Genomic DNA, 25,204 nt, shown 5'->3' with positions numbered 1-25,204 from the left:
AGTGACTTCAACGAAAGTCAACATTTTCGTTAAAAATGTACGGATTTAAAATGGTTGAATCGCTCATTAGAGAACATTGCAATCAACACATTCCAGCAATAATTCTATAACTTGGCCAAGAACTTAGAAACACCGTCAACGTGTAAGATCGCTACATGCATAATATTATTATTATATGAAATCCTGTGAAACTTGACCGGAAAATCTACAAAAAAATGAAATTCAATAACAAATGAGGTTTCGATTATACAACGAACACTCGAATCGAGAAAGTGAATGTAACAAATAGATGTCTATTCTTTTCTTAACGTCTAAAAAAAGCGTAAATAAGAATTTCCTAGATAGTCCTGCTCCTCTCATATTGACTGAACAACAGCGTATTTGTCTGACGTATTCGGAAGTTAAGTTTTATGGCATGCATTGCTTGAGCATTATTTGTGATTACGTATAATACAAACTATTCCTTTAACAAGAGACTTTGGCTCGATATAATTTTGTTATTGTATAGGGAAAGACATGCACTTGACCAAAATGTTAAGGATCAAATCAAACTATGAGTGCAGTTTTTGTCCTCTTTTGAAAGTATTCTATTTTTATGTTGTAATTAGGTTGCAAAATTTTGAAATAACTAAGCTGAAAGAAAGCAGTATTTATAAAGTTGTAAGTTATCCAGGTAGTTTGTATAGCTACTAGCGTAACTATTAATTATTAGTTTATGATTTTCAACTATTCTCCTTAGACTCCAAGTTTCGACTTCTTTTCATTAGAGGCTGAACTATATGCTCGTTTGCTTGCTGTTTCAACACTTATTATATGCCCCATAGTTTGTAGGTCTACTGTAATAAAGTCTATGACACAAAACCCAGGTACATTTTTTTTCCTGACATGAAAGACACAAAATGGGCTTGACAATAATTTGCTGACTAATTTTCCGGTGACATACCACGTTTGATCACCCAAGTAAAGATTATTCGATAACAGTCACTTGCTGGTACTGTACAATCTAACAGATAAAATAGCAGAGTTTTTGTATATTTAGTACTCCTATGCATCGATATTTTTACGACTGGTTGCAACGAAAACTATAAATCAACTTCTGAAACGATACTATAAGAAGCAGCCACGTAATAAAGTCAAAATAACAAACTGAAAATACCTATAAAAGCTATCATAATAAAAGTCGTTACAAATATATTGCGTTTTTACACAAAGCAAGCAAAGGCACTTATCCCTGTGGGAATTTCCTGTTCTTTTTGTTTCTCACAAATACTCGTTTCTCGTTTTCTTTATATTTTTTATTCTATACTCGGAACTATGTGACTGAATTCAATCGTATAGAAGGTAAACATCCAAGAATACTGCATAAGGACGAGTATCATATAACTGAAGCACGTTAAGGTAAGAAACACATTAGTATAATGTATGAAGAATATTGGTTAGTATATAGCTTGAGAATGATATTTCCAGTAACATGGACATACTCTCTTGTCAAAAATTTGCCTCGCATGCTTTTATAAATTCCATAAACCGAATTAACTATTTCATGAGACGAAATTTGAAGTTGGATGTCTTTAGAAGGAGATAACCCATGTTTTCCACCAAAAGAATATATTCCAATAAAAGATTTAAATGACAATAGAGATATGCTCAAGAAAAGCTAATCACCAAAACTTTCATCGTCAAATTTTAACTTTATTTTTGTAAACCTGGCATACACGCACGGAAATTTACAAAAACAGACGGGATTATCAGCTTTATGAGAAATACTCATAATTGTGTTAGTTATTATATGTGTGCCACAATTGCAAGTTACATGGGTATTCATTCTCTTTGACGTGAACAGTGAACTAGATACAAATAACAGAGACATATAAGCAAAATACAGGAAGCCGTCACCTCACTTTCTCTCATAGTTTCTTTTTGTGTAAGAAATAGTTCACCAGTATGCCTTCGAGGAGCGGTTGTTTATTGTTTTTCAATTATCATTAATCGAAGTTTCATACTCTGCATTATTTTGTTTTAAATCTTGTTCGAGAGCTAAATAATTCTCCCTTACTTTTTTTAAATAAAAAATGTATGTATTTTAATATTATTCATTTCTTGCTAGTCAATTTGAACATGAGAAAGTTATCTAATGTTACATCTTCCAAAATTTTGAAATTATTAAAGTTATGATCAACATGCCAGCAATCTTTAATAGAACAATATTTTGCAATTTAGTACAAGCTATGTATAATTACTATTGTATGACTTTTTTAGTACAACATGGTTCTAATTATCCTATAAAAGTGAAATTACGTTTTGTTAATTTATTTGGTGCAGTATAGTGTACAAGGTTATTCTAATCATATTCAAGATGAGTATCAAGATTTTAATTTCTGAGAATATGAGAATGAATACAATAGTTATATCCAATGTTTTATTTCTGGGGATATGCAATGGTACGACGTACCGGCACCTTTTTAATTATAACGGAATACTTCCTCTTATATCTTAAAATGAGGTTGGCGATAAACTTCGAAAATAGGTACTTGCAAATATATTTCTTTGGGGGGGGGGACGGAAATCAGAGTTTTATTATTTTAATATTCCTTTTATTCGTCATAGAGAAAGATTTGAGAATCTTTATTCCTTCCTGAGGTCGGCTAATTGTATTGCTGGAGTTCGACTAAATTGAAACCCAGTGCAAAAATTCTGATGGGACTCCACCTGTGTACTTTCTCCGCAGAGGAGCCTTTGGTCACTTCCTATTTTAAAATGGATCACTAGGTGTTCTCGGTGCTATGCTAAAAGCTGCTTGAATAATGCGGCATTGCCGAATACTGTGAAGTGTTTATTGATGCCAGATAATAAAGGGAGTAATCATGAAATTCCGCTTAGATACTTAGTGTAGAAATTGTTTTTCGACCCTTACCGCGATTTCCCTTCTCGAACTGCAACGCTAGAATCCGGGAATTTTCTTATTGTGACTACTACAGTAAACGTACAAATTTGAAAACAGCGCATTATGGCGTTCTGAGCAAGATTTGTCTCAAAATCTATTTCCTTAAATGTATATTAATATTTAAATAAAACATGAAGCATAACACCAAAAGCGGTCAAACAATATATCAATTTCGTGATATGATTGTTACTTTAAAATACTTCACACGTACAAATAAACATTTCGTAAAACTGAGCGCTTCTAGTAAGATGTTACAGCAAGTGTCATCTTGTGTGCTCATTGTAAAACGAATTAAATATTTTCTTTTATTTGTTACATTTTTGGATATGAGGAAACACAACCAAATTAATCACTTCCCTGTTCTGTATCTGAAACAATACTCTATCTTGTAGTAGAATATTTATAATAGTATGTACTCATACGCAGTAGTTAAGGGAATGAACTATAATATGTACTGAATTCCGAGTGGTGATCCATTTTAATGTATCCAATTAATTGTTTTTATTCATTATTAAGAAGAGAATTAAGTGAAAACACCCCTTATATTTTTTTCGCGGAGATTATCCATTAACTTAATAAAGATTTCTAGAACATTTTGGTAATATGATTAGTATCCTTTAGAAAATTATGTGAACAATGCACTGTATGACTGTTTTTAATGAAATTCAGTATTTGTAGAACTCTTGATGACTTTTGAAAACAAACAATAACAGCTTACTCTCTCCCGTTTCCAAAAATAGAAAAAAAAAACAAGAAACAAATCACTTTAAAAATATTGATTATCATTACGTTTATTGTATTATAAAATTAAGATGTAAGAATCAGGCATTTTTAAAGCATCTCTATACATATATATGTAAGAGTTTTTAGTTGCAAGACTGTAGTAATATGCTACTGGACATGATCATCATCATCATCAACAACATTATTATTATTATTATTATTATTATTATTATTATTATTATTATTATTACCCTGAAAAATATGCAATGTTTTACCCAATATTAATCTGAAATCCAGCGTACCTGCACTTTTAATTGAGAAGTGAAACGGTTTTTATTCCATTATTAGGGAAGAATGGTCTTTGGAAGTAATATATAGGAAACGTGCTAAAATATAATACATAAACAATTAGTTGTAGATTACAAGTGTTCATTAACATAAAACATCAATTTACACTAAATTATCTGCTGTGCCGTGGGTTGCAATTAAAATATTCCGAACACACCACTTCACTTTAATTTGTATAAATCTACGCGTTAGAAATTTTAAGACTGTGTTTAATGCCTTTTCATAAAACGAAGTATTGAGTCTCAACTCTTCGAGTTAGTGAAGTCTCAACTTTGAGAAAGTCCAGTTTCAAGGTGTCCTCGGTAAAACTAACATATAGGGAATGTCCAAATGTTTTCACGAATTATGTACGTCAAATATTTATTGATGTGACGAAGCTATTTACTTTAGACTAGAGTTTGAAAAATTTGATTTTGAGTATGGATTTGAGAATCATGTAGATTATCCCTCTCTACAGGCGTTTATTATTTTCTTTTTGAAAATGTTTGGGAAAGTGTTATTTTACTTTTAACAACGAATTTATACAAAACATTGAGTCGGTTAAACTTACGACTTTCGAGAAGTACTATATTGTTATGATAAATTTTGAACACGTTTTGCAACTTATTAGAACGATTCTAATGAAACTAACAGGATTAAGATTGGACGTAGGCAAAGTGATTACAATTTTTCATACACCAATTTCATTACTATCCGTGACGAAGTTGGTGACTTTAAATGATTACTCCAGGGCGAGAAATTCAAAGCATAGGGTGTTATATTAATACTACGCGAAAACCGTTAAACTTTATTGAATATAATCCAAGATTTTTTCGATGAAAGAGAGATTTTTGTTCTCTGAGGGGGGAATTTCCACCAATAATCCTTAAAGTCATCAATGCGTGATGAAGCAAACATCTTCAAATTTATTTTTTAGAAGTTCTCTCTTCTTCTTTTAGATGCTAAAACTTTCCAGAACACTGAGACATGTCTTCACTTACTACTTACTGATGAATTGGTATAGGTAGTTTCAGGATACACCATTTTTGTTATGAACTACTTTGAACCTCCTCCTCCGTTAGGATATACATTTTGGTAAAAGTAATATAGTGAAATCACATCCGCAGCAAAGTGTTGATAATTTTCAAAAAAAAAAGTTTTATGTGATCTAGTCGTCTCCATGTTATAAAAAGATAGACCACTTTGATTCATTTTTATAGGTTCAGATAGCGTTACAGAAATTACCTGTACGCATTATCCTACAGGCGTTGTATTTGAGAAAACACCCAGACACTTAACCATTTACTTTACTGAGGATTCTGTATACCAAGATTTATCTATCTAACATACCTGACTCTTCAGGTACTTTATCTATAGACTAAATTTCAAAATTCATTTCCGCCCTTCGGCCATGACACGACGATAGTGATAATTATATTCAAAAACTAACTAAACTCAAAAAGATATAACGAACTACTAATTATAACTACCCTACTTCTCTTATAATTACTATATATGCGTTTACTAAGACACTCTTACCAAACTAGATGTCACGGAGTAGTTGCATATTTTACAATAGGTAGTGGTTCAAGTTATGATCACCACTTGATGTCCGTTAAACTAGGTTATTTCTCTGTTTCTTTTAACTCCTTTTATTTATTTATTGTTATTATTATTATTATTATTATTATTATTATTATTATTATTATTATTATTATTATGCTTATGCAATTTCGTTAAACAAGTCTTTCTTATTTGAAAAGAATGTTTCTCTATATTACTCTGTACCAATAATACACATTTCATTATGTACAAATAATTCAGAAATCTAAACAAAATTTTAAACTTTTAATAATTTTAAGAAAAAATGAAACTTCATTGCCATAACCTGAAAATGAAACTTCAATAAAACTTTAGAGCATACCCAAAAACTGTGTCACGTAATGCTATATGTGCAAAGTGTCCCGTAAGTCTCTTTATATAGGTCATCTCGATAAATATTGAAGACACGTAAAAATGATAAGAGAAAAATATTGTTGGAAAGTATGTATTTTCAATCTAGAATGTTGAAATTTTGAGATTTTAACCAACCGTTTGCGCTCTACTGTGGTATAACGCCCAGTGATAAAAGAAAATTCAACGTTATCACGTCTTTGTTGGACAACAATGAACGTAAGTGCAATGAAGTATCCTGGACCAAGGAGAAAAGAAAGAACAGCTGCAATGAAGGATATGTAGAAGGATCAAAGGAAACGTTAATTGAAGGCTGTGGCGTCACCATCAGAAGGGGATAGTGCAGTCAAAATAAGGTTTGAGGTAGACATTTAGAATAAAATGATGGGACCTTACGGGTTTTGTTCCTGATCACCTTCCTCATTAACCTCCAGTAAATCCATAAAAGTCCGTTGTGGGTTTTCCGCCATTTTGAATAAATAGTCTGCCATCTTGGATTTCTCACATGCACTTAGTTTATGCCACATAACTTCTCAACTAATTAACGAAAAAGTATTACTCTTTGTTTGTTATACTTCTAATATTGTAGGCAATATAACAAGTTATTATCAATTTTCTTCGAGTAACCACTTTTCCATAACTTTAGGATAAAATGAAAAATTGGGTTCTGTATTAGAGGACACATTCTTTTCTTTGCCTCAAACAACTTAACAGAAAAAAAAAATACGAAAATGTGATCGATTAAAACTAGTTCCAAATTTTGTATACTTTAAAACTGTGTATATATTGGTACTATATGCAATGTCAGAGATGCGCAATGAAGCTTCAAATGTCATCGGACTGCACACAATTTTTGTAGAAACATATCAAAGAATCATTTAACATGAAGAAAAATATATTTAGTGATTTGAGATGACTTTTCATTGTAATTATCGGTAAGTATCAAGAGGTTTGCAAGTCCGGCTACTTTAATAAATAGTTCTGAACAGTGGCGTCGGCAGGGGTGCGCTAGAACTTTGAAAGTACACTTTTGCGGTATCTTTCTGTATGTAGACCTATATGTCCATTGTAATTAGTGTTTGAGATAAACGTTTTAAAAAGATGAAAACTATTGAAATATGTTTACTGATGTTGTTATCTCGCAAAAAGAAAAAACAGTTGCAGGTTCTCCGCCATGTTGAATAATTAGCCCTATTCCAGTGCAATTAGAACAAAAACGGATCAAACTCAAAGATTAAAAAAAGGATTTACTTGTTAGAATACGTTATACGTATTGATATTTTACTAAAACAGTCGCCAACCTTTAGTTGCTGATTTCTCGCTATTTTAAATAAGCGTCTTGAAATTTTCCCCAGAATGTACTTGCTGCTTTATGGCTATTAAGGCAATAAGAGTAATATTATTTGTTCTTCATTTACTAAACTGCTAATATTATAAGTTATATAACAAGTGATCACTTTCTCCGAGTTGGCGTTACCGAAAGTTCATTGTACCTTAAAGTGTTATCTATTACTGCTTGAAAATATAAATTTGGGAAAAATTAAAAATCGTGATTTAAACAAGGGATTAATTATTTAAAATGAAGGGAAATATTCTTATGATCTTAAAGCTTTGCTGGCGTCTATTAGCATCTGAATTCTATACACCGCGACATCCAGTTCACAATGGAAACAGAAACAGAATGATGGCTCCCGTTCTTGGACGTACTCGTATACAAGAAACCAGATGGAAGTCGAGGCCATTCTATCTACAGGAAACCCACGCACAGCGATCTCTACCTGGATGCGACCAGTTTTCATGATTCTGCACAGAAGATGAGGATGTTAAATACTCTTATACACAGAGCATACTAAATAGCAGATCCAGATGATATAAGCAAAGAAGTGTCTCACCTGGAAACGGTATTCAAATTCAACGGATATTCGTCGAAACAGATCAACACAACCATGAGAAAATACAGTAGCAGAAATTGCAACACAAAAGAGAACAACATGGCAGTCAAGGAAAATATTGCAGTTATTCCATATATGGGATAAACCTCCAACCAACCAGCAAGACTATTGAAGAAATTCAACATCAAGACTGTACACTGCCCTCCACCGAAGATCAGGAGTTTACTACCAAGTGCAAAAGACTCATTGGGATTAAAGACACCAGGCATCTATAGGATCACCTGTGAATATATTGCCACTTAAATAGGTGAAACGGGAAGGAACATTCAAGACAGAATGAAAGAACACCAGCGACACACCATACTTAAACAACCTGAAAATCTGCAATATCCGAGCACTGCATACAATACAATCATACGGCCATGTGGGACCAAATTTAAGTACTAAAGAAAAACAAACAGTTCTGGCACAGGAAAATACATGAATCTCTATTCATCCGTACATACAAGCCATACATTAACAGAGACGAAGGTTACCATCTACCTGACATCTGGATCCAGCTTCTCAGTACGAAAAGAACCATCAGCCAATCAGAAAGCAGTGTCTACCAGCAAAATCAGAGCACGCCATTGGCCAACAAAAACAACAAATAGAAACACAGCAATTCCTAAAGACCACAATATAAATTGTACGACCAGCACACTCCAACACATAGCTCTGAAGATGTTGTCGCTTTATGGTAACGAAAGCTTAGCACAGCAACATTCACTCTGGCAGCAATCCCGAGTACATTGGATTAATAATGAAAATATTCTTACCGGAATTATTTCAGATGCATTTTGTATCCTATTCATAGCAAGCACCATCATATCCTGTTTCATGATTTTCAATTTTTCACTTTTCGTACTAGCATTTATTCTGCGCATTTATTTAACTGCTAAAGTTAAAAGTATATATGAAGTATGTAGTTATAAGTAGGAAGACAATACACACTGATCACCAGTTGATTCATAGACACCTACCTAATAGCGTCAAACACCACTTTCGTTCTGTAACAGCGGCTAACCCCGTGGCATGGACTCCACGAGGCACCTGAAGTATTATTGTGGAATCTCAATCCATATGTGCTGCTAAGTCCTCCACAAGGCTTGGAGGTTAGTTGGAAGTGAGCCCACAGCCGAAGGAGTCGTTCCATGGCGTCCCAGATGTGTTAGATCGGATGAAGGTCCAATGACCGTGTTGCCAGATCAGAGGATTGCTTATCACACTTGTTTGCTGCCGTTCTAGAGCGGGGGGCCAGCACATTGTCCTGCTGCAAAATGAGGTCACAACCTGAATGTTGTAGCCGAGCAAATGACATGACATGATCGTCCAGAATATTGGGGTAGTTTCACTCTGTGAGGGACTTTGTTACACGTGTTAAGTAATGCATTTCAGTCCACTTAAACATGCCCCAGATAAGAATACCACAACCACAGGTCTGTACAGTTCCCTGTTGTCACGATGGATCCATTTCCTCTTACAGTTGGCAACTCTGATCATCATGTACCAATGTAAAACTGCGCAGGCAAACTTTTCTCATATTTCCATGGTCCAGAGGCAGTGTTCTTTGCCCATGCTAGTCGTTTCTTTCCTGTTGTGTGTTGTTAGAAAGGATACTCGCGTGGATCGATGGCTTCTGTACCCCATGGCGAGCAGCTAGTTGCTCTTTGTGTGGCTACTGACACGGCATTGTTGTCTTGTATTGAGCCTGTGCAATTTGACGCATTGTGGCCCGTCTATCGGCTTTTACAATTCGGACCATGGGAGTCTACCACTGTCGTCGACAGGCCCCTGACCGCTGCAGTTTGCCCGTGAGGTTGCGGTTTTACCCCAAGCCAGGTACACACGATACGTCTTTGACACAGTTGCCTTTGAATATGTGAGTCCCACAGGCACTTCCGAAATCGATCTACCAATTCTTGTGGACCCTACGATTTGACCAGGGTTGGGTGGAATCAGGTCCCGCGTCGTGCCCATCTTACGCTGTACTGACACGGATAGCAAAAGAGGAAGTACACCGCAGCAGTACACTCTCGATGCATTACATTCACAAGCACTGGTGGAATATCTGCAAAGCTGTTTTTACAACTCTCCTGCAGTCTCTAACTCAACTGTTGATCAGTGTATATGGCACCGTAAAAAGCCTTGCGTTGATAAATGAACTTAAACTAAGTTCTAAATATACCAGCGTACTTTGAGACTTACTTTTCTCGATGGCATTTTGCAGTTGAATGTCCACAGTCTTCGTTAACTTCTCAAAGAAGTTGGTTTTGGTGACAATTTCATCACGAATTCCTTCATCTGCATCTTTGATTAAAGCAGTGCTATTACCACATCCGGGTCAAGTACTCTTCACAAAAATGATGCACAATCTAGCTCTCTTCTTTTGCACCAAAAATTGTTTCTGCAGATTTCCTGGCAGATGCGTCCTATAAACTTTAACAAATCTTCTGGAACAGGTTGTTCAAATGATGTTACAGAAAGACGACAATCACCACAAATTCTCCAGCCTCATTCAGTTGGAGTCATCTCTTGATTTCTCCACTGCTGAACTTCATTGAACTCATGGAGACTATGCTGATTTGCAGCAGTGGTTGTTGTAGATAGTACTGGTAAGTTGAAAGTGTCACTAATGCGTTGTTTGGGTACAATCTTCTAGTACATAGAATCTTGTAGAATCCAGTAAGAACGTTTTCCTCCAACAGCTGCTACATCATCAACAAATGATGTTGGGTTTTTGAAAACATACATTTCTCGACGCATTTCTTTTTTTTCAGTATTTTGTTCACAACTTTCTTCCCTTTACTGTATGGAACAGAAGTTGTATAACAACCAGTGAAGGCATGCATAAATAAAATTAAGTTCAGCATATCTCCCACTGTTCTCTGAAGTTTGGTACAGCTGTATATCTTATATGGTGGCTTCGAGCTAGGAATAAACATGTTAGTCTCAGCTGTTGCGAGTGCTACCATCAGAACGAAAATATTGGAATCTTCCTCACTATTACTGGCGACTCAGATTTTGCAAGATTTATGACGATTAACACAACTAATGTATCTGCATATCCAGGTGATTGATATACGTTAAAATCAGATTTCTCAAGATATTTAGTCAGAAGTGATATCAATTCGGATTTGTTTCTTGTGTTAAAAAGAATTTCCAGATGAGATAAACGAACCACATGGATGTTTCTTTATTCAAGTCCAGTGTTTTATATCATTTATGCTAGGTCCACCATCATTACCATCAAATACAATACATTATTTACCATAGTGCTTTGTGATAAATCTCATATTGTTCATATAATTTTCGGTAAAATGGCGGAAACGAAACAACTACTGTTTTAGACTGTTTGGGACTGTTTTATAATAATATCAATACATAGAACATTTTCTAACAGGTTTAGTCTTTTTTATAAAAAAACGCTTTAAGTTTCATCGATTTTTGTCGTAATTGCACTGGAGTAAGGCTAATTATTCAAAAAGGCGGAGTACCCGCAACTGGATTTTTTGCAAGTTAATAACATCAGTAAAACATATATCAATAGATTTCATCTTGCTTTTGAAACGTTTATCTCAAACACTAATTACAATGGACTCATAGGTCTACATACAGAAATATAGTGTGCTGCAGACGACTTCAAACGAGACAGATTAATTATCTTGTACCCAGCCGCTGGTGTAGGAGTAGCGTTCCTACCTGCATTTTCCTTTTTTATCATCAGTCCCCCTGGGTTCGTGACGGGATAGTCCCTTCTCTAAGCCCAAGGCAGCTTCCTTCTCCAGTTTTACACTCTTCAAAAGGTCCATGTGACATCAGGGTGATTCCCAATCTCTCTTTGTGTCATATCTTTGAATAAATAAACAAATGAATTTCTCGGCTGGTGAGCACCATTATTCATTTTTTGGTATCGTTTCGGTTCGTAAATTTCTTGACTCATTTCATTTCGTTCAATGATTGTCTAGTGTCTTGTATTAGTTTTCGAAACTACTAGAGACACGAGAATGTTCTAGTCTCGTGAGAAATACTATTTATGTCATTGTAAAGCTATTTAAAAATGCAGAAGTCCGCTATTTGAATGTACCGTCCCAGCACTCGTCTGATGGGCGACTTGGCATATCATTCTCGTTCTTTTGACAAATGAATGATAAGAGGAGAAAGGACGGAGACACATACACAACGGATATCGTTCCTAACCTAACACATTCACTTCGAATCACTTACCCGTTAGAAGACCCTGAAACAGTTAAGACAATGCTGCACTTGTGCTCACCATAAAAGATGTTCGAAGTAATGTCCATCTTATTGTCCACAAATTGCCACAAATATCGCAAACTGGCCCTAAAACATTCCAGAGTCTTACTGATAATAGCAACGGAAACCTTGAGAATATTGTGTTGTAAAACAGCAATCCCTGTGGGCGATCCCTGTAAATAACTTATTTTAAAAGGCAGCACAAAAAAACAGTGTTAAATCAGGCGATCTCGAAGGATAATTCACCAGACCTCCACGCCCGATCCTATGTCCACGAACTGCTGAATCCAACCATTGTCGAACATTGACACTGAAGTGCAGTGGCACTTCCTCGTGTTGGCAGTAGATGTTCTAGCAGTCTGAAAGAGGCAAGTTGTCCAAACATGGTTGCAGTACTCTTTATAGCAGTTTTTTATAGAATATAGTACAGTGAATTGCACACTACTTTTATAAGAGGGTAACTTGATTATTGGAAACTTCGGCAGCATGGGGGTTGCTGTCTGTTCAATACACTTAATTGTGTCTCTTAACAGTTCGATTAAGATGAAATTTGGTCTCGTCGGAAAACATGAGTTTAGCAGCAAGGTTATATTGTTTATGGTGTGTGCGTTTAAACCATTCACAGAATTCACATCGTCAGTTGGCATCATATCCATGCAAATCCTTCACGAAATGTGTCTTGAATGGCTGAAGATGACGCTTGCGCAAAATTCTTTGGACAGACATTCGGCTAGTATTACTCTTGCAAAATCTTTCATATCAATCGCGTTTGACTCCATGTTACTTTCGCCAGAATCTCAACGCGAGTGTGACATTGTCCGTTACGAATTGAGGTCTGTCAGTGCAAGATAGTATAAGGCATAGCCAATATCCACTGGAACCAATCAATGTTGAAACCGCAGTGTTATAGTTGATGATGGCATATTCACTCGACACGCTGAATTGATTTCTAAATTCCGTTTGTCATTATATATTACACTTTTTTAGGATTTCTGTTCTATGTCGTGAAAAGCGTTAATCATAAATGTTGAGTTGAAAACTTCCAGTTTGAATAACGAATTAGCCAAGGATTATTCTTGGAACGATTAATTCACAACAAGAAACTGGTTCTTGACAAGTTTCCTTGTTTTGTTATTTGGAAATGAATATTGAAATCAGAAGTACTAGTAAATTAGAACCACTTCGGATTTTGATGGAGTGTTTTGGATGGTAAAAGTATGTTGAGACGCTGAATGGGTTGATTGGAAACGGTTATCGGTATCTATTATCCTGTTTAATTTGAAACACTAATTTTCTTAAATAGAAGGTTGCCAGTGGTTGTGGAATCTATTTTTGAGACACGGAATCTATTGAGAGAAAACGCGTTCCCATAAATGTTGTTTTTGCTCTGATGCCTGTCGACATAGGCACCTTCGAATGGATGAAAAGAAATTCGCGTTCTATAATTTAGGCAACACTTACACACAGCATAGTTTGGAAGTCTAAAAAGGATGAATCGTGTTTCAAGAATTCCTGAACAATGTCCTGAGTATGCAAGTTTTAATTTCATTAATATTCCTATGTTGGAGTCAAAGATGGTTCTAGGCTTATGCCAAAAATTGAATATCTTAAAGGATTCAAGTTAGGGACATTCGATATGAATATTCCCATATATAATATATATATATATATATATATATATATATATATATATATATATATATATATATATATATAGAGAGAGAGAGAGAGAGAGAGAGAGAGAGAGAGAGAGAGAGAGAGAGATTTATGTATGTATATATATTGTGCCATTTTGAAGAGAAAATCTTCCGCTTTTATTGACTTTCAACGAATGTTGTATTCATATTCAATTACTGTAAACCGTTTCATCACAATGGAAACACTTGAACGACTTGAAATTATTTTTTGAAGATATTTAGCATTTCCCTCAAGCCGCAGTTTTAACATTTTACTTTCGATAAATTGTATTGAGAAACACGGTTCAAAAGTTTTTACAAAAAATAAAATATATCACGAAATCATTAACTCAGGAGCATGGAACATGGTATAAATGTTATTATTTGAAAAAAGTGGTGACGTAGTATTGTTTTAAGATACCACATTTAGGAGGTGTTCAACATCTCACGAGCGACTCATGTTTGACATGATAGCAACCCGACCAATAACCATCTAGATTAAAGCATTATAATTTAATTTCATGATGTAAGAAGAGAGTATGCTATAAAATTATATAATCAATTATTCTAGTGCTTAGCATGAGAATTCATTGTTTAGCGGTATTAAAATATTGTATAATAATTGTTTTAATACAATGTTTTATTATTATTTTATGTGTTTATTTATATTTAAAACGTTTGTTGATGTTGCTTTAGGGAAAGGTCTATTCATTTTGACGGAGACTTATGAGATTGTTTGGGATGGTCAGTTATTGGTTTAGTGACTATATGAACTGTTTCAGTTTTCGTAATGATTTTCTGTCTCTAACATTGAAATTTCCTGCAAAATATCGAGATTTCATTGATATTTACGTTATTATTAGTTATATTATATACGATATTACAAGTTTTTTTATTATATTGAATAGTTTTTATTTCTTTTGTTAGAATTTAAAATTGAAGCTTTTTGGCGAGTTATTAGGTATGTTGCTGCAACTTAGTTAGTTGTCCTCCTGGACTCATCGTTAATTCCATGGAGGTGTATCGTGTTCTAATTGAATTAGTTTATTGTTCTACTTTCTGTAAGAAAATGTGTTCTGTGTAGTCGATTAAGGTTAATGTGATGAAGTTCGTGTAGTAGATTCAATGTTACATGTAATTTTCCAATGAAGACGAGCATCCTCTTTGTTATGCTACTTTCCCTTATTTTTGAAGGCGCGTCGTCGAACTACATGTGTTGTGATTTATGTCCCATACTAGTGTTTATGTGTTTTACTATGTTAGTTTAAACAACATTTGTTATCCTCATATGTTGCATTAGTTATTTCTTTCTTTTACAAATATATAGTTTGTGTCCACACTTGAAACATTGTCCGATGTTTTCCCTTCTATTGAACATATATAATTAAGCGGACTAATTTAGATTATTTTTTTTAATTTGGTAAACTGTGCACATTAGAAGCTAATATTACTATGTACATGAAAGGTCATTATTTTTGTTTTTATGGACATATAATATATTTAAGTTATTCGAGAATCTAGCCTTTGGCATCCTACACAATTTTGTCCTAGGATATTTATGACTTAATTTCATTGGCTACCTATTGCTATATATATATCGCATTATTCGGAATTACTTTTTTATTTTTAACACTAGATTATCCATGAAATTATTGGCGTTTTCAATATATTAAAATAATGTTGTAAAAGGTAACAAATGTTCTTACTGTTACTGATGCCCCGTTATTCATGCACGCATAGATAGGAAACGAATTACACGTGCCTGCCAAGGGACCGAGACCTTCAGTAATAGAAGCACGCTCCGCACATACAGCTGCCATAGCTCAACCAGTGTCGAAGAGAAAGGGAGAATTTAGCAGTTTATTTTTGGATGTTTGTGTTATGATTTTAAAGTAGACTTGTCAGCTGCCCCATAAGGTCGTCCCATCAGAAATTTGGGGAGAATGGTGTGAACAAAAGCAGAAGCAGGAATTGGTTCCCGAAATTCAATTCTGGAAATGTCAGCTCTTCGGATGAGTCTCACAGTTGTTTACTATATGGGTTGGATGAAGAGTACTCTGGAAGCAGTCATCGAGGCGGACAGTGATCTAACGTCGATGAACTTGAGAAAATTTCCATGTTTCCGATTGAAAGAGTCAGACAGCATCTTCATAGGATAGGAAAGTCATACAAGTTAAATAAAAGGGCACTCCACACATTGTCGGCAGCCAATAAGGAATGCTGAGTGACTGCCGTTTTATTGTTGCTGACTCAGCACCTAAACACATCTACCTTTGATCGCTTTATCTGTGGTGACGAGAACTAGATAATCTATGACACTCCCAAGTGTCCCACACAATGATTATCTTCATGTAACCTTATTCTTCACACATCAAGACCACATATGTATCCAGCTTGTTCTCTATACAGTAGAACTGTCAGCAAGTGATGCATTACGAGAACATCCCAAATAATAAGATCATCATTGTTGACTTCTACTCTCATCAGTTATAAAAGGTGCTCTCTGCGTTGCAGCAAGAGGAGTCGGCATTGGTACATCACAAGAGTGTATTGATTCTGCATGATAATGCCAAGACATATGTCGCAAAAAGGACCGCAAATCGCTTCAGCAACTCCTCTGACAACATTGTGTCATTTACCATATTTACTGGACCTTCCGACAAGATATAATCGTCTGTTATCGTATTACTGAAATTATTTGTATCAATGAGCGCTTTGTTTTATAACCAGAGTATTGTTCAGCTGTAGGAAAGTAGGTGTTAGATTCCGCAGGAGATTACCTCGAAGGTGCGCATTGTCCGCTGTATTGTTCTTTGTTTATCACTGGTGTACAACAGCACGAACTTACCTTGAATTAGATTTTTTACCCATTGGTACCGAGCGATCCGAAAATCTCTAACCATAGACCAACTCGGTAAGTATTGAAGATACGAAAAAATGATAAGAAAGCATTTTGATAGCCAAGCGTGGGTTGTCAATCTAAAATGGTGGAATTTGCATAATTGCACTCACCGTTTAAGGTCGACACCAGTATAACAGCCAATAATAAAGAAAAATGCAACGTGGAGGACAACATGGAACGAAATAATCTGGAGCATGAAATACCCTGGGCCAAGGAGAATAGAAAAGGGAGCAAATTAAACAATATAGGAGGAAACCTATGTGCAAGACACACGACATTGAGGTCAGAAACACAAAGGGGAAGGAGGGGAGTGAGGAGGTATACGAGGAAGACAAACACATGAAAATAAGTCGTATTGTTTTCTGACAGGTTTACTGTACATGTTCGTGAGAAGAAATGCATACCTCACGCACACACGCCATTTGCTTCCAGACGCATCAGTGCTGGGCACTATGCCAATAGGGGTCAAATTGGTGTACCTCCTGCTGATGGCACAAACGGATAGGGCGTAGCACATTAGCACGCACACGCCGGAGTGTTTGGGGTGTTATTGCTCTACCATGTTCCGAATATTCTAATGCAGCTGTTCCACGGTTCTGGCTCTATTCTGATACACAACGGACTTTTGATACCCCCACAAGTAAACGTCTACTGGCGTGATATCAGCTGATCTGGGCGGCCATTTCACGGGATCCTTTCGACCAATCCATAGGCCAGGAAGCACCTTGTTGTGCCATTGTCGCGCAGTGTAGTCGTAATGTGGCACTACTCCATCGTGCTGGAAATAAAATACACTCCGCGATACCAAAGGCACTTCATCCAGATGCGGCTGCAATGTGGTGTGCAGATGATATAGATACTGGTCTGATGTTAGCCTACCGGGCAAACACACGATCTCTAATATGACGTTGCCGTGTACTCCACACCACACGTTCACTCGTGGATCTTCCTGAAAGTGCGCTTGAACAACTATGTGGGAGTTCTCGCGAAACAAATGCAGAGCGTTGTGTCTGTTGGCTGTGCCGTTGAGGTAGATAGTATCACTGAATCAGCCTCTAGCATAGGATGTTGTGTTCGTGTCCGGTGAAACCACTCACAGAACTCTCTTTGTCTGTCTGGGCATCTCCATGTAACTCTTGTACTAAATGTACAGTATATTGTGAGGATGATATCGTTCAAGTGATAAAATTTTGGAGACCGTCTTGTGAGATATGGACGCCTCCTGTGCAATCTTCCGTGTTAGTATTTCATGACTAACTGCCACCTTCGCAAGCACATCAATAGTCATGTCACAGGATGTTGTAGCTCGCGCTCATCCATAACAGGGCCTGTCCGATAAGCTACCTGTAGCTTTAAAGCATGTCATGGCTATCGAAAGAATTGGTAGGACGGTGCTACCTGATTTAGATGACGCCTGTGGTACTCTGCTGCTCCTTCCCGTTGGCTCATTTCAGCTGCATGATGAAGCACCATTTCAGCTTTTTGTTGCATTGGATGCATGTAACGACCTCAAAACACACGTGCCACAGGTTAAATCGATAACACAGAACTACCTTAAATCCATCCAGAGCGGGCTCATTAGATACCAAACGAACAAATAGCAGTGGGGTACAGAGCTCCGATTGCTATGTACTAGTTCCACCACTGTACTGTGGTGATAACGATCAAATTCACTCAGATAAACAATCTGTGTACGTGCAGGTTCGCCTTGACAGCTTTTTTCAAGTGTGTTACAGACCACGACTTAATTGGATTTGCTGACTAGTTGTTTCTTCTTGGGTAAATGACACCTATATACTACTCTGGCCGACCTTTTTGCGTAGAGCTCCAACGCATAAACCAATGGCTAGACCCGAATCACAATTTTCATAATCGTACTACTACAACAACTATTATTATTATTATTATTATTATTAATAATAATAATAATAGTAATAACCATATGGAAAAGAATAGTCCAGTGATAGTCAGTGACAGACAATTACATGGACACAAGGAATGACACGATCCAGTCATCTCGACTGCGATTTTCCATGGTTTTCTGCAGTCCCACCAGGTGAATGCCAGAATGCTACCCTGTCTTAACTGCCCAGGGCTCCTGCCTTCCTCACTCTTCATCTTACTTTACAGGGCCGCTGTGTCCTCGGCGTTTGCAGCCCGAGCCATTCGCTTAAATATTTCCTTCCACACATAACTAAATCAATAAATCAAGGGTAAAAACAAGCGACTTCAGTTGGGATATTGGCTTCCGCACGCTTACCTTTGACACTAAACATGCCACAAAAAGCTCAACTTATTGTCATTGTTTGCTTTTCTCGTATACCTCCTCTCTTCTTCCCCTCCCCCTTGTGTCTGATGCCACTGTTGTGGGACTTGCAAATAGGTCTTCTCCTTTGTTCTTTAAATTTATCCCCATTTTATTCTTCTTACCCAAGGGTATTTCACTCTCCAGATTATTTGATTTCTTCTTGTTCTTCGCTGAACCAAGATCGAGCTTAAACGGTTGTACGATTACGAAAATTCAACCATTTTAGATTGACAACCCACACTTGGCAATCAAAATACTCTCTTATCATTTTTCATATCTTCACTAGTTACCGAGTTGTCCTTTGGCAAGGGACTTTTGACTCACTCGGTATATATATATATATATATATATATATATATATATATATATATATATATATATATATATATATCTGCTAAATACAGTATTCTACTCTCCTACTTCCAATACTCATATTTAATTTCTCAATATTCACTTAGTCCTTAAAATTGTGATCGTTGTATTCGTAGATTCTTGAGTAGTACAAGTATCATTCATCTTGTAGACCTTTAGTTTCAGTACAAAGCATGTGTAGTTCAACTATTAAAGGCCATCAACGATATGTGTACAGTTATTAAACCGAGTTGTCATTTACTCATTCTTGTGCTTATTACTGAATGCTAGACGTTTCCATGATACAGAATTCTATCATATTGTTACTATACTATTCAGTGACTTATTAATACTATTTTTTTATTTGAAATTTTGATTATTGTAGTAACATTAGTAAGCACATTGATGATTAATATTTCATGCAAATATTGTGTGAAACGTATAATCACGAATATGTGTATGACAACTAGGTTCAGTCTTGACTTTACATCTCACACAATATCCTGATATTATCGCAATTACTTCAGGATAAAATTTTATAATTGAATAAAACAATAAATTTACATGGTCTTCAGCTCCAGTAGTAAATATAAATGTTTATTTTAGTTGTCGTTCTTAACACCCATTTCTTCTTTTAAAAAAGAGTCCAAATTATAACTCCAGAACTAATATTGATTTTCGGAACTTCTAGTATGTTAACAATTAGTTGAGGAGAAAATGACATATCTTAAAATGAGACGTATGACAATTGATAATTATGGAGCTTAACAAAATGATCCTTGAGAATAAGACCTAATATGCAGTAAATGAATAAAAGTAATTTATTTGTAAAGCAGAAAATTAGTGGTGTATGAGTCATGCGACTTATTACATACTGATATCAAAATTTTCTCTTTAGACTCTTCTTATGATACAAGTAATGCAACAGAGCATATTATGGTTAATATACATAGCATAAAATTGTCATTAAAAGTTAAATTTTTATCTAAGACATTTTCCGAGTATAATAATTTGTCAGTCGAAATACCACATTGAAAATAGTTAAACAATGCAATATGCTTGATCATGTATAACTTTTGAGAAAATCGAAAACGGGAAACTCTTCCAGGTTAAAAATATATGTCATTCTTTGTCGACAAAATTGCTAATGTGCAATAAGAAAGTAACTGCTTCTTGTGTATATAACGATGTACAAGACAATCTAGATGGTTGTATCTTTTTTTATCAGTGTGTACTCTTACTTGCCTACTACTCGTAACGTTAAGATCAAACAATGCAATGAAATTAAATTAAATTGAATGTATAGATATCGAAGAACACAAAGTGAAGGGAAATACACTTTACTCTTTCTCAGGTGTAATTTTAAACACTTACACAGAATCCAAAAATGTTCATCTGAATGCGCCCGATGTTTATCAAGAAAGTAAGCGTACACACATGTATATGCTACAAAATCTCCCGTCTGTGTGAGTCTGCAGATTGGTTTTACATCTCCACCTGAAACAGGAACGACTAATGTGCTTTCCTGTTTTATACATCGATGATTACTCTATTATATCCTTCATACCTACTAAAAATGTTGGAAATATAACTTTAGTTCTAGGGTTGACATATATTTTGTATGTCTCCTTTCATCGTAGTGATAGTTGTCAACAATAAAGAGTACATGGATCTCAAGAAAGAATACCGAAGTTTTTTTTAGACTACTTCGGAGGAATGATATATAGCACTTGCACGATCAAATGATACTTTAGTAAGTACAAACACAAATGCAGTCCTACTAGGATTCATTAAAGATCCTGGTGATCTGGTGGGTAGCACGTGTGCCTTCTCTCAATTCAACGTGATCGAGGGGACACTAAACTAAAAACGTCATTTCAGTCTTTGTTTTATAATTCATTGTAGTATGAGAAAGAAAACATATTAAATTGCGTTTGAATATAATTATGTTTTATTCATAATACGAAATAAGTCCATAGTATAATGTAATTACAACAGTATACCCATCAAACATGATTAAAGTAACATGTTGAGTTATTATAGTGATGCTTTCTTTCAGGTGATTCACATTATATTTTAACAATGTACCAGGTTACCATAAAATAAGTATCGCTGTTTAGAGAACTCTGGAGACGTAATCACTTTAAAGAATGCAACCAAACTTGGTAGGAGTATATTTGAGAACATGCAGAAGCGATTGCTATAGAAAACAAGATTAGTTCCAATTTTCACCACCAGAGGTAATTATGGAAGTAAAGCAATACTAGTGATGCAAAATGATAAGGAAGACTGTAATTAAATCTCCAGGTACTTACTCACTTCTGCATGTGTTTGGACGGAGTTTACATGCCAGAAGTTATTTGATGGTGATCCGATGATGTTTCTTCTTTTTTTCTTTGCAACATGCTTTGCATTCTAACCAAGGGGTCCCGGGTTCGAGTTCCAGTGAAGACACACTTGAATCGGATTCCATGCTAACCTGTAGGTCCCGTCCTTAAAACTTCATCACCATCTCATACAGTACAAGCCACCATTGGTATTCCTTGCCCAAAGACCTCCACGTCAAAAATCTGCCTTTGGGCAGAACTTGACATCACCATAATTGACCATAGCACATCATCACTACACCACGGGGTTATTAAGAGGTGCACAAATCAATGTCACGCACCGCAGGGGGATAATTAAGCTTTGAATATCAATAATATCATCTGTCGTCCATTACACTTAACACTGAGCCAAAACACTGGAGGCGGGATCTGACACTAATCTTTTCCTGGAATTTGGGGGAGCTTGCAGTTTATGAGCACAAGAAAGACTAGTATTTAACTTCGTTTTTGTAGGGTATCCAAGAATTTTAAAGGAACACTTCAGATCAAAAGCCCCTTCCTTTGTAAATCCGCCACTGGCCACGAGGTATTGATAGCATTGGTAGTCAATGCTGCGAGACCTACAGGAGTGGTAATTATAGCGTTTCTTATTATTTAGCATCAGTACTGTCGTTTTTCTTCCACGTTGCACTTACTTAGTACTGTACAATTAAATCCGGTGGCGAAAATTGGAACTAAGTTCATTTTCTACGCCAATCGCTTCTGCATGTCTCCAAATATACTCCTACTAAGTTTGGTTACATTCTGTCAAGTGGGTACCTCTCCAGAGTTTTCTGAACAGCGATACTTATTTTATGATAACCTGGTATTTAGTAAAACTCCAGAAGAGAAAATATAGTATTCATACATCGAGACTAGTTCGTGACCTAGACATACATTAACGTGAGTGCTCACTGACTTGCAATCATCTACTTAATACTTTGCTGGTCCACGTTTTCTTAGAGGACGGCCTGGACAAGATGTGGCATGAATTCGGGAAGTTGCTGATATGTTTGCAGAGGATCTTACACCATATATTCCTGATGACACCCCACGATGAGCACGAAAGTGTCGGTGCAGGATTCATGGTCCGAAGAGCTCTTTCCGCAACATCAAATATATTTTCTATACAATTAAGATCCAATGAGTTAGGAAGCCATTTCCTTTGCTGTAGTTTCATGAAATGTTCCTTAGGCTAAGTGCAGTCCTGTTTTTTTTTTTTTTTTTTTTTTTTGGCACCGAGCATTGTTGTACTGAACAACGCCGTCTTCGTGTAGGTAGAAGTGTTGCATCATTGGTTGTGCGTGATTCTATAGCATCTGCATGTGTTACCGGAATGTTCACACCAACGGTCCCACTAAAGCTGACAGAATCCTCCCAAAATCATGCATCCGCAGCCACTTTCCTCTGCAGTACATACCATGCACGAGAGATGCATAGCTTCTTCGTGCTGTTGGCGCCACCCATGAACACCTCCTTTTGAGCGGAGTAGCACAAATGGTGATTTAATTGGATCATCTTCTTCCAATCATCCACTATCCATTAGTGTATTCCTGTGCCCAATAGCGACGAAGTCGGTGGTGACAAGTAATGAGCAGTGGGTGATGAGTGGGCCGTTTGCTCTGGAATTTCATGTGTGCAAGTGTACGTCGTAGAGTTGCATGGGAAATGGGTATTATGCATTCACCATTGTCTTGGTCACTAATCGTTCATTTGACTACCACGGGCTGTTTGATGTGACTCTCCCCCTCGTTTTGAACTTTAGTACGCCAATGCAGTTCCGTCTATTCAAGATCGTCACCACATTTTCTTCCACTCCTTGTTCACCTTCACAACATAAGAACGAACGAATCCGACAAGTATCACTGTATCAGTTATTGGCGCACCTATTGATCGACGACCCACAATCATGTCCTATTAGTATGCGAATGAATCCTGCTAATCTTCCATTATAACAGTGTGCTGTCTGTCAATATGTAGCCTCGAGTGTGTTCTTTCTCTGCAGTACTACCAGTCCGGGTGCTCATGTAATCAGCTCGACTGCTGCTCCCATTTTCTTCTGTGGAGACGTGGTTACAACTCAGTGAGAACTCAGTGTGGGTTCTTGAGACTTACACATTCATCTTCAAACGAAATATTACAAAAGAGTGAGGGGGTACCATATCATCCATGAAAACAATTTGGAAGGTTTTCCTTTTTCCACAATCTCGATTTCTGGTAAAACAAACAGTTCCAAAATGTGCTGATACGAATTTGACGTAACGGTACTTTCAACCATGCTTCGTAAATTATGATATACCTGCTCTACGTCCTCTCCTTGCAAGCGAATAATAAAACCGCACTGAATCACTGGATTAGATTTAATTTCAATTTTTCATCCCCTTCAACGGCGAGTCTATATGAGACGAGGACTTACAGTTTAAGCTGAGTTATCAAACTACTTGAGCTCCCGCCAGGAATCAACCAAATTCTCCCACGACAATGGCGCGGGCGCTAAGTGCTTAAAAACGAGGGAAATCCCCAATCACTAGGGTTTCAAATAAAACAATGTACCACTGAGCCATTCAACTGTAATCATTCTTACATAAGAATTCCTCGAAACCGCTTTGTTGTTTTTTGAAGACCCTCAAATTTAACATTTGATATACAGCGTATTGTTATTTGAAACACTAACAAGCGATACGTGATGTTGGTTACTGACAATAAATGAATAAAATATGGTGTCATTACTGACTAGAAAAATGTAAATAATTTAGTTTCTGGTTTCCATTGATTGCTCGGGGACACATTTCTTCAAAAAGTTTTTATATAACATGTTGGTTTCAGTGGGATCTGTTGTTCCTAATAATTAGCATGTAAACTGGCTACGTCGACAGCAATTAGAATTTCGACAAAATTAGAGTAAACTTCACAAAAAAATGGAATCATAATTGGAAAGTAATCCTACATTAGAATCGACTGTTATGAACTAAATTGGTGACATTACACCAAAACCAATAACAAATAATGAAATGTGTACGTTTATAGAATACAAAAAGAGCTACTACCAAATTGAGGATGAATTTGTACCAGCATTTGAATTTGATTTGCGACTATTGGCTTTAATTCTTTGTGTTATGAAAGCGTTAATGAAATGTATTGGTTGCATTAGTTTCTTCAAGCGAGAGTAGTTGTTGAAAACATCAAAGCAGAAGGTGATCAGTGGTACTAACAAGGTTATGTAAAAGTTCTTTCTCATGATCCAGTAAACGTTGTTTTTTAGGAGGGGCGGGGTTCATATTATAGTTATTATGGGTCTTATGCAGAGTCGTTTTGACGTCTCAGTAGCACCTAACTTCGAGGTTGACTAACGGATGGTTATCAAAATTGTATTCAGAGTCCCTGATTAGGACGTAGTATTGGACGAAGTTAATCACATATGAGTAATTAATCCAGAGCGGAGACTAATCTTTTACCCACGGTTTAG

The 25,204-nt window shown here is 36.1% G+C and overlaps 1 protein-coding gene across 1 annotated transcript in view; it reads left to right on the top strand.

Moving 5' to 3' along the window:
• The first annotated feature begins 1,249 nt into the window (after positions 1–1,249).
• LOC145683268 (uncharacterized) overlaps positions 1,250–25,204 on the top strand; it is a 73,822-nt gene continuing 49,867 nt past the window's right edge. The window contains exon 1 of the mRNA XM_081754635.1: positions 1,250–1,398. The gene's annotated coding sequence lies outside the window, so the exon portion shown is untranslated. The remainder of the gene's footprint in view (positions 1,399–25,204) is intronic.

The sequence above is a fragment of the Thermobia domestica genome, chromosome 4 (genome assembly GCF_964235325.1).
Source record: "Thermobia domestica chromosome 4, izTheDome1.hap1.1, whole genome shotgun sequence".
In the NCBI taxonomy this organism is placed as follows: domain Eukaryota; kingdom Metazoa; phylum Arthropoda; class Insecta; order Zygentoma; family Lepismatidae; genus Thermobia; species Thermobia domestica.
This window is presented reverse-complemented; position numbering and strand designations above follow the sequence as displayed.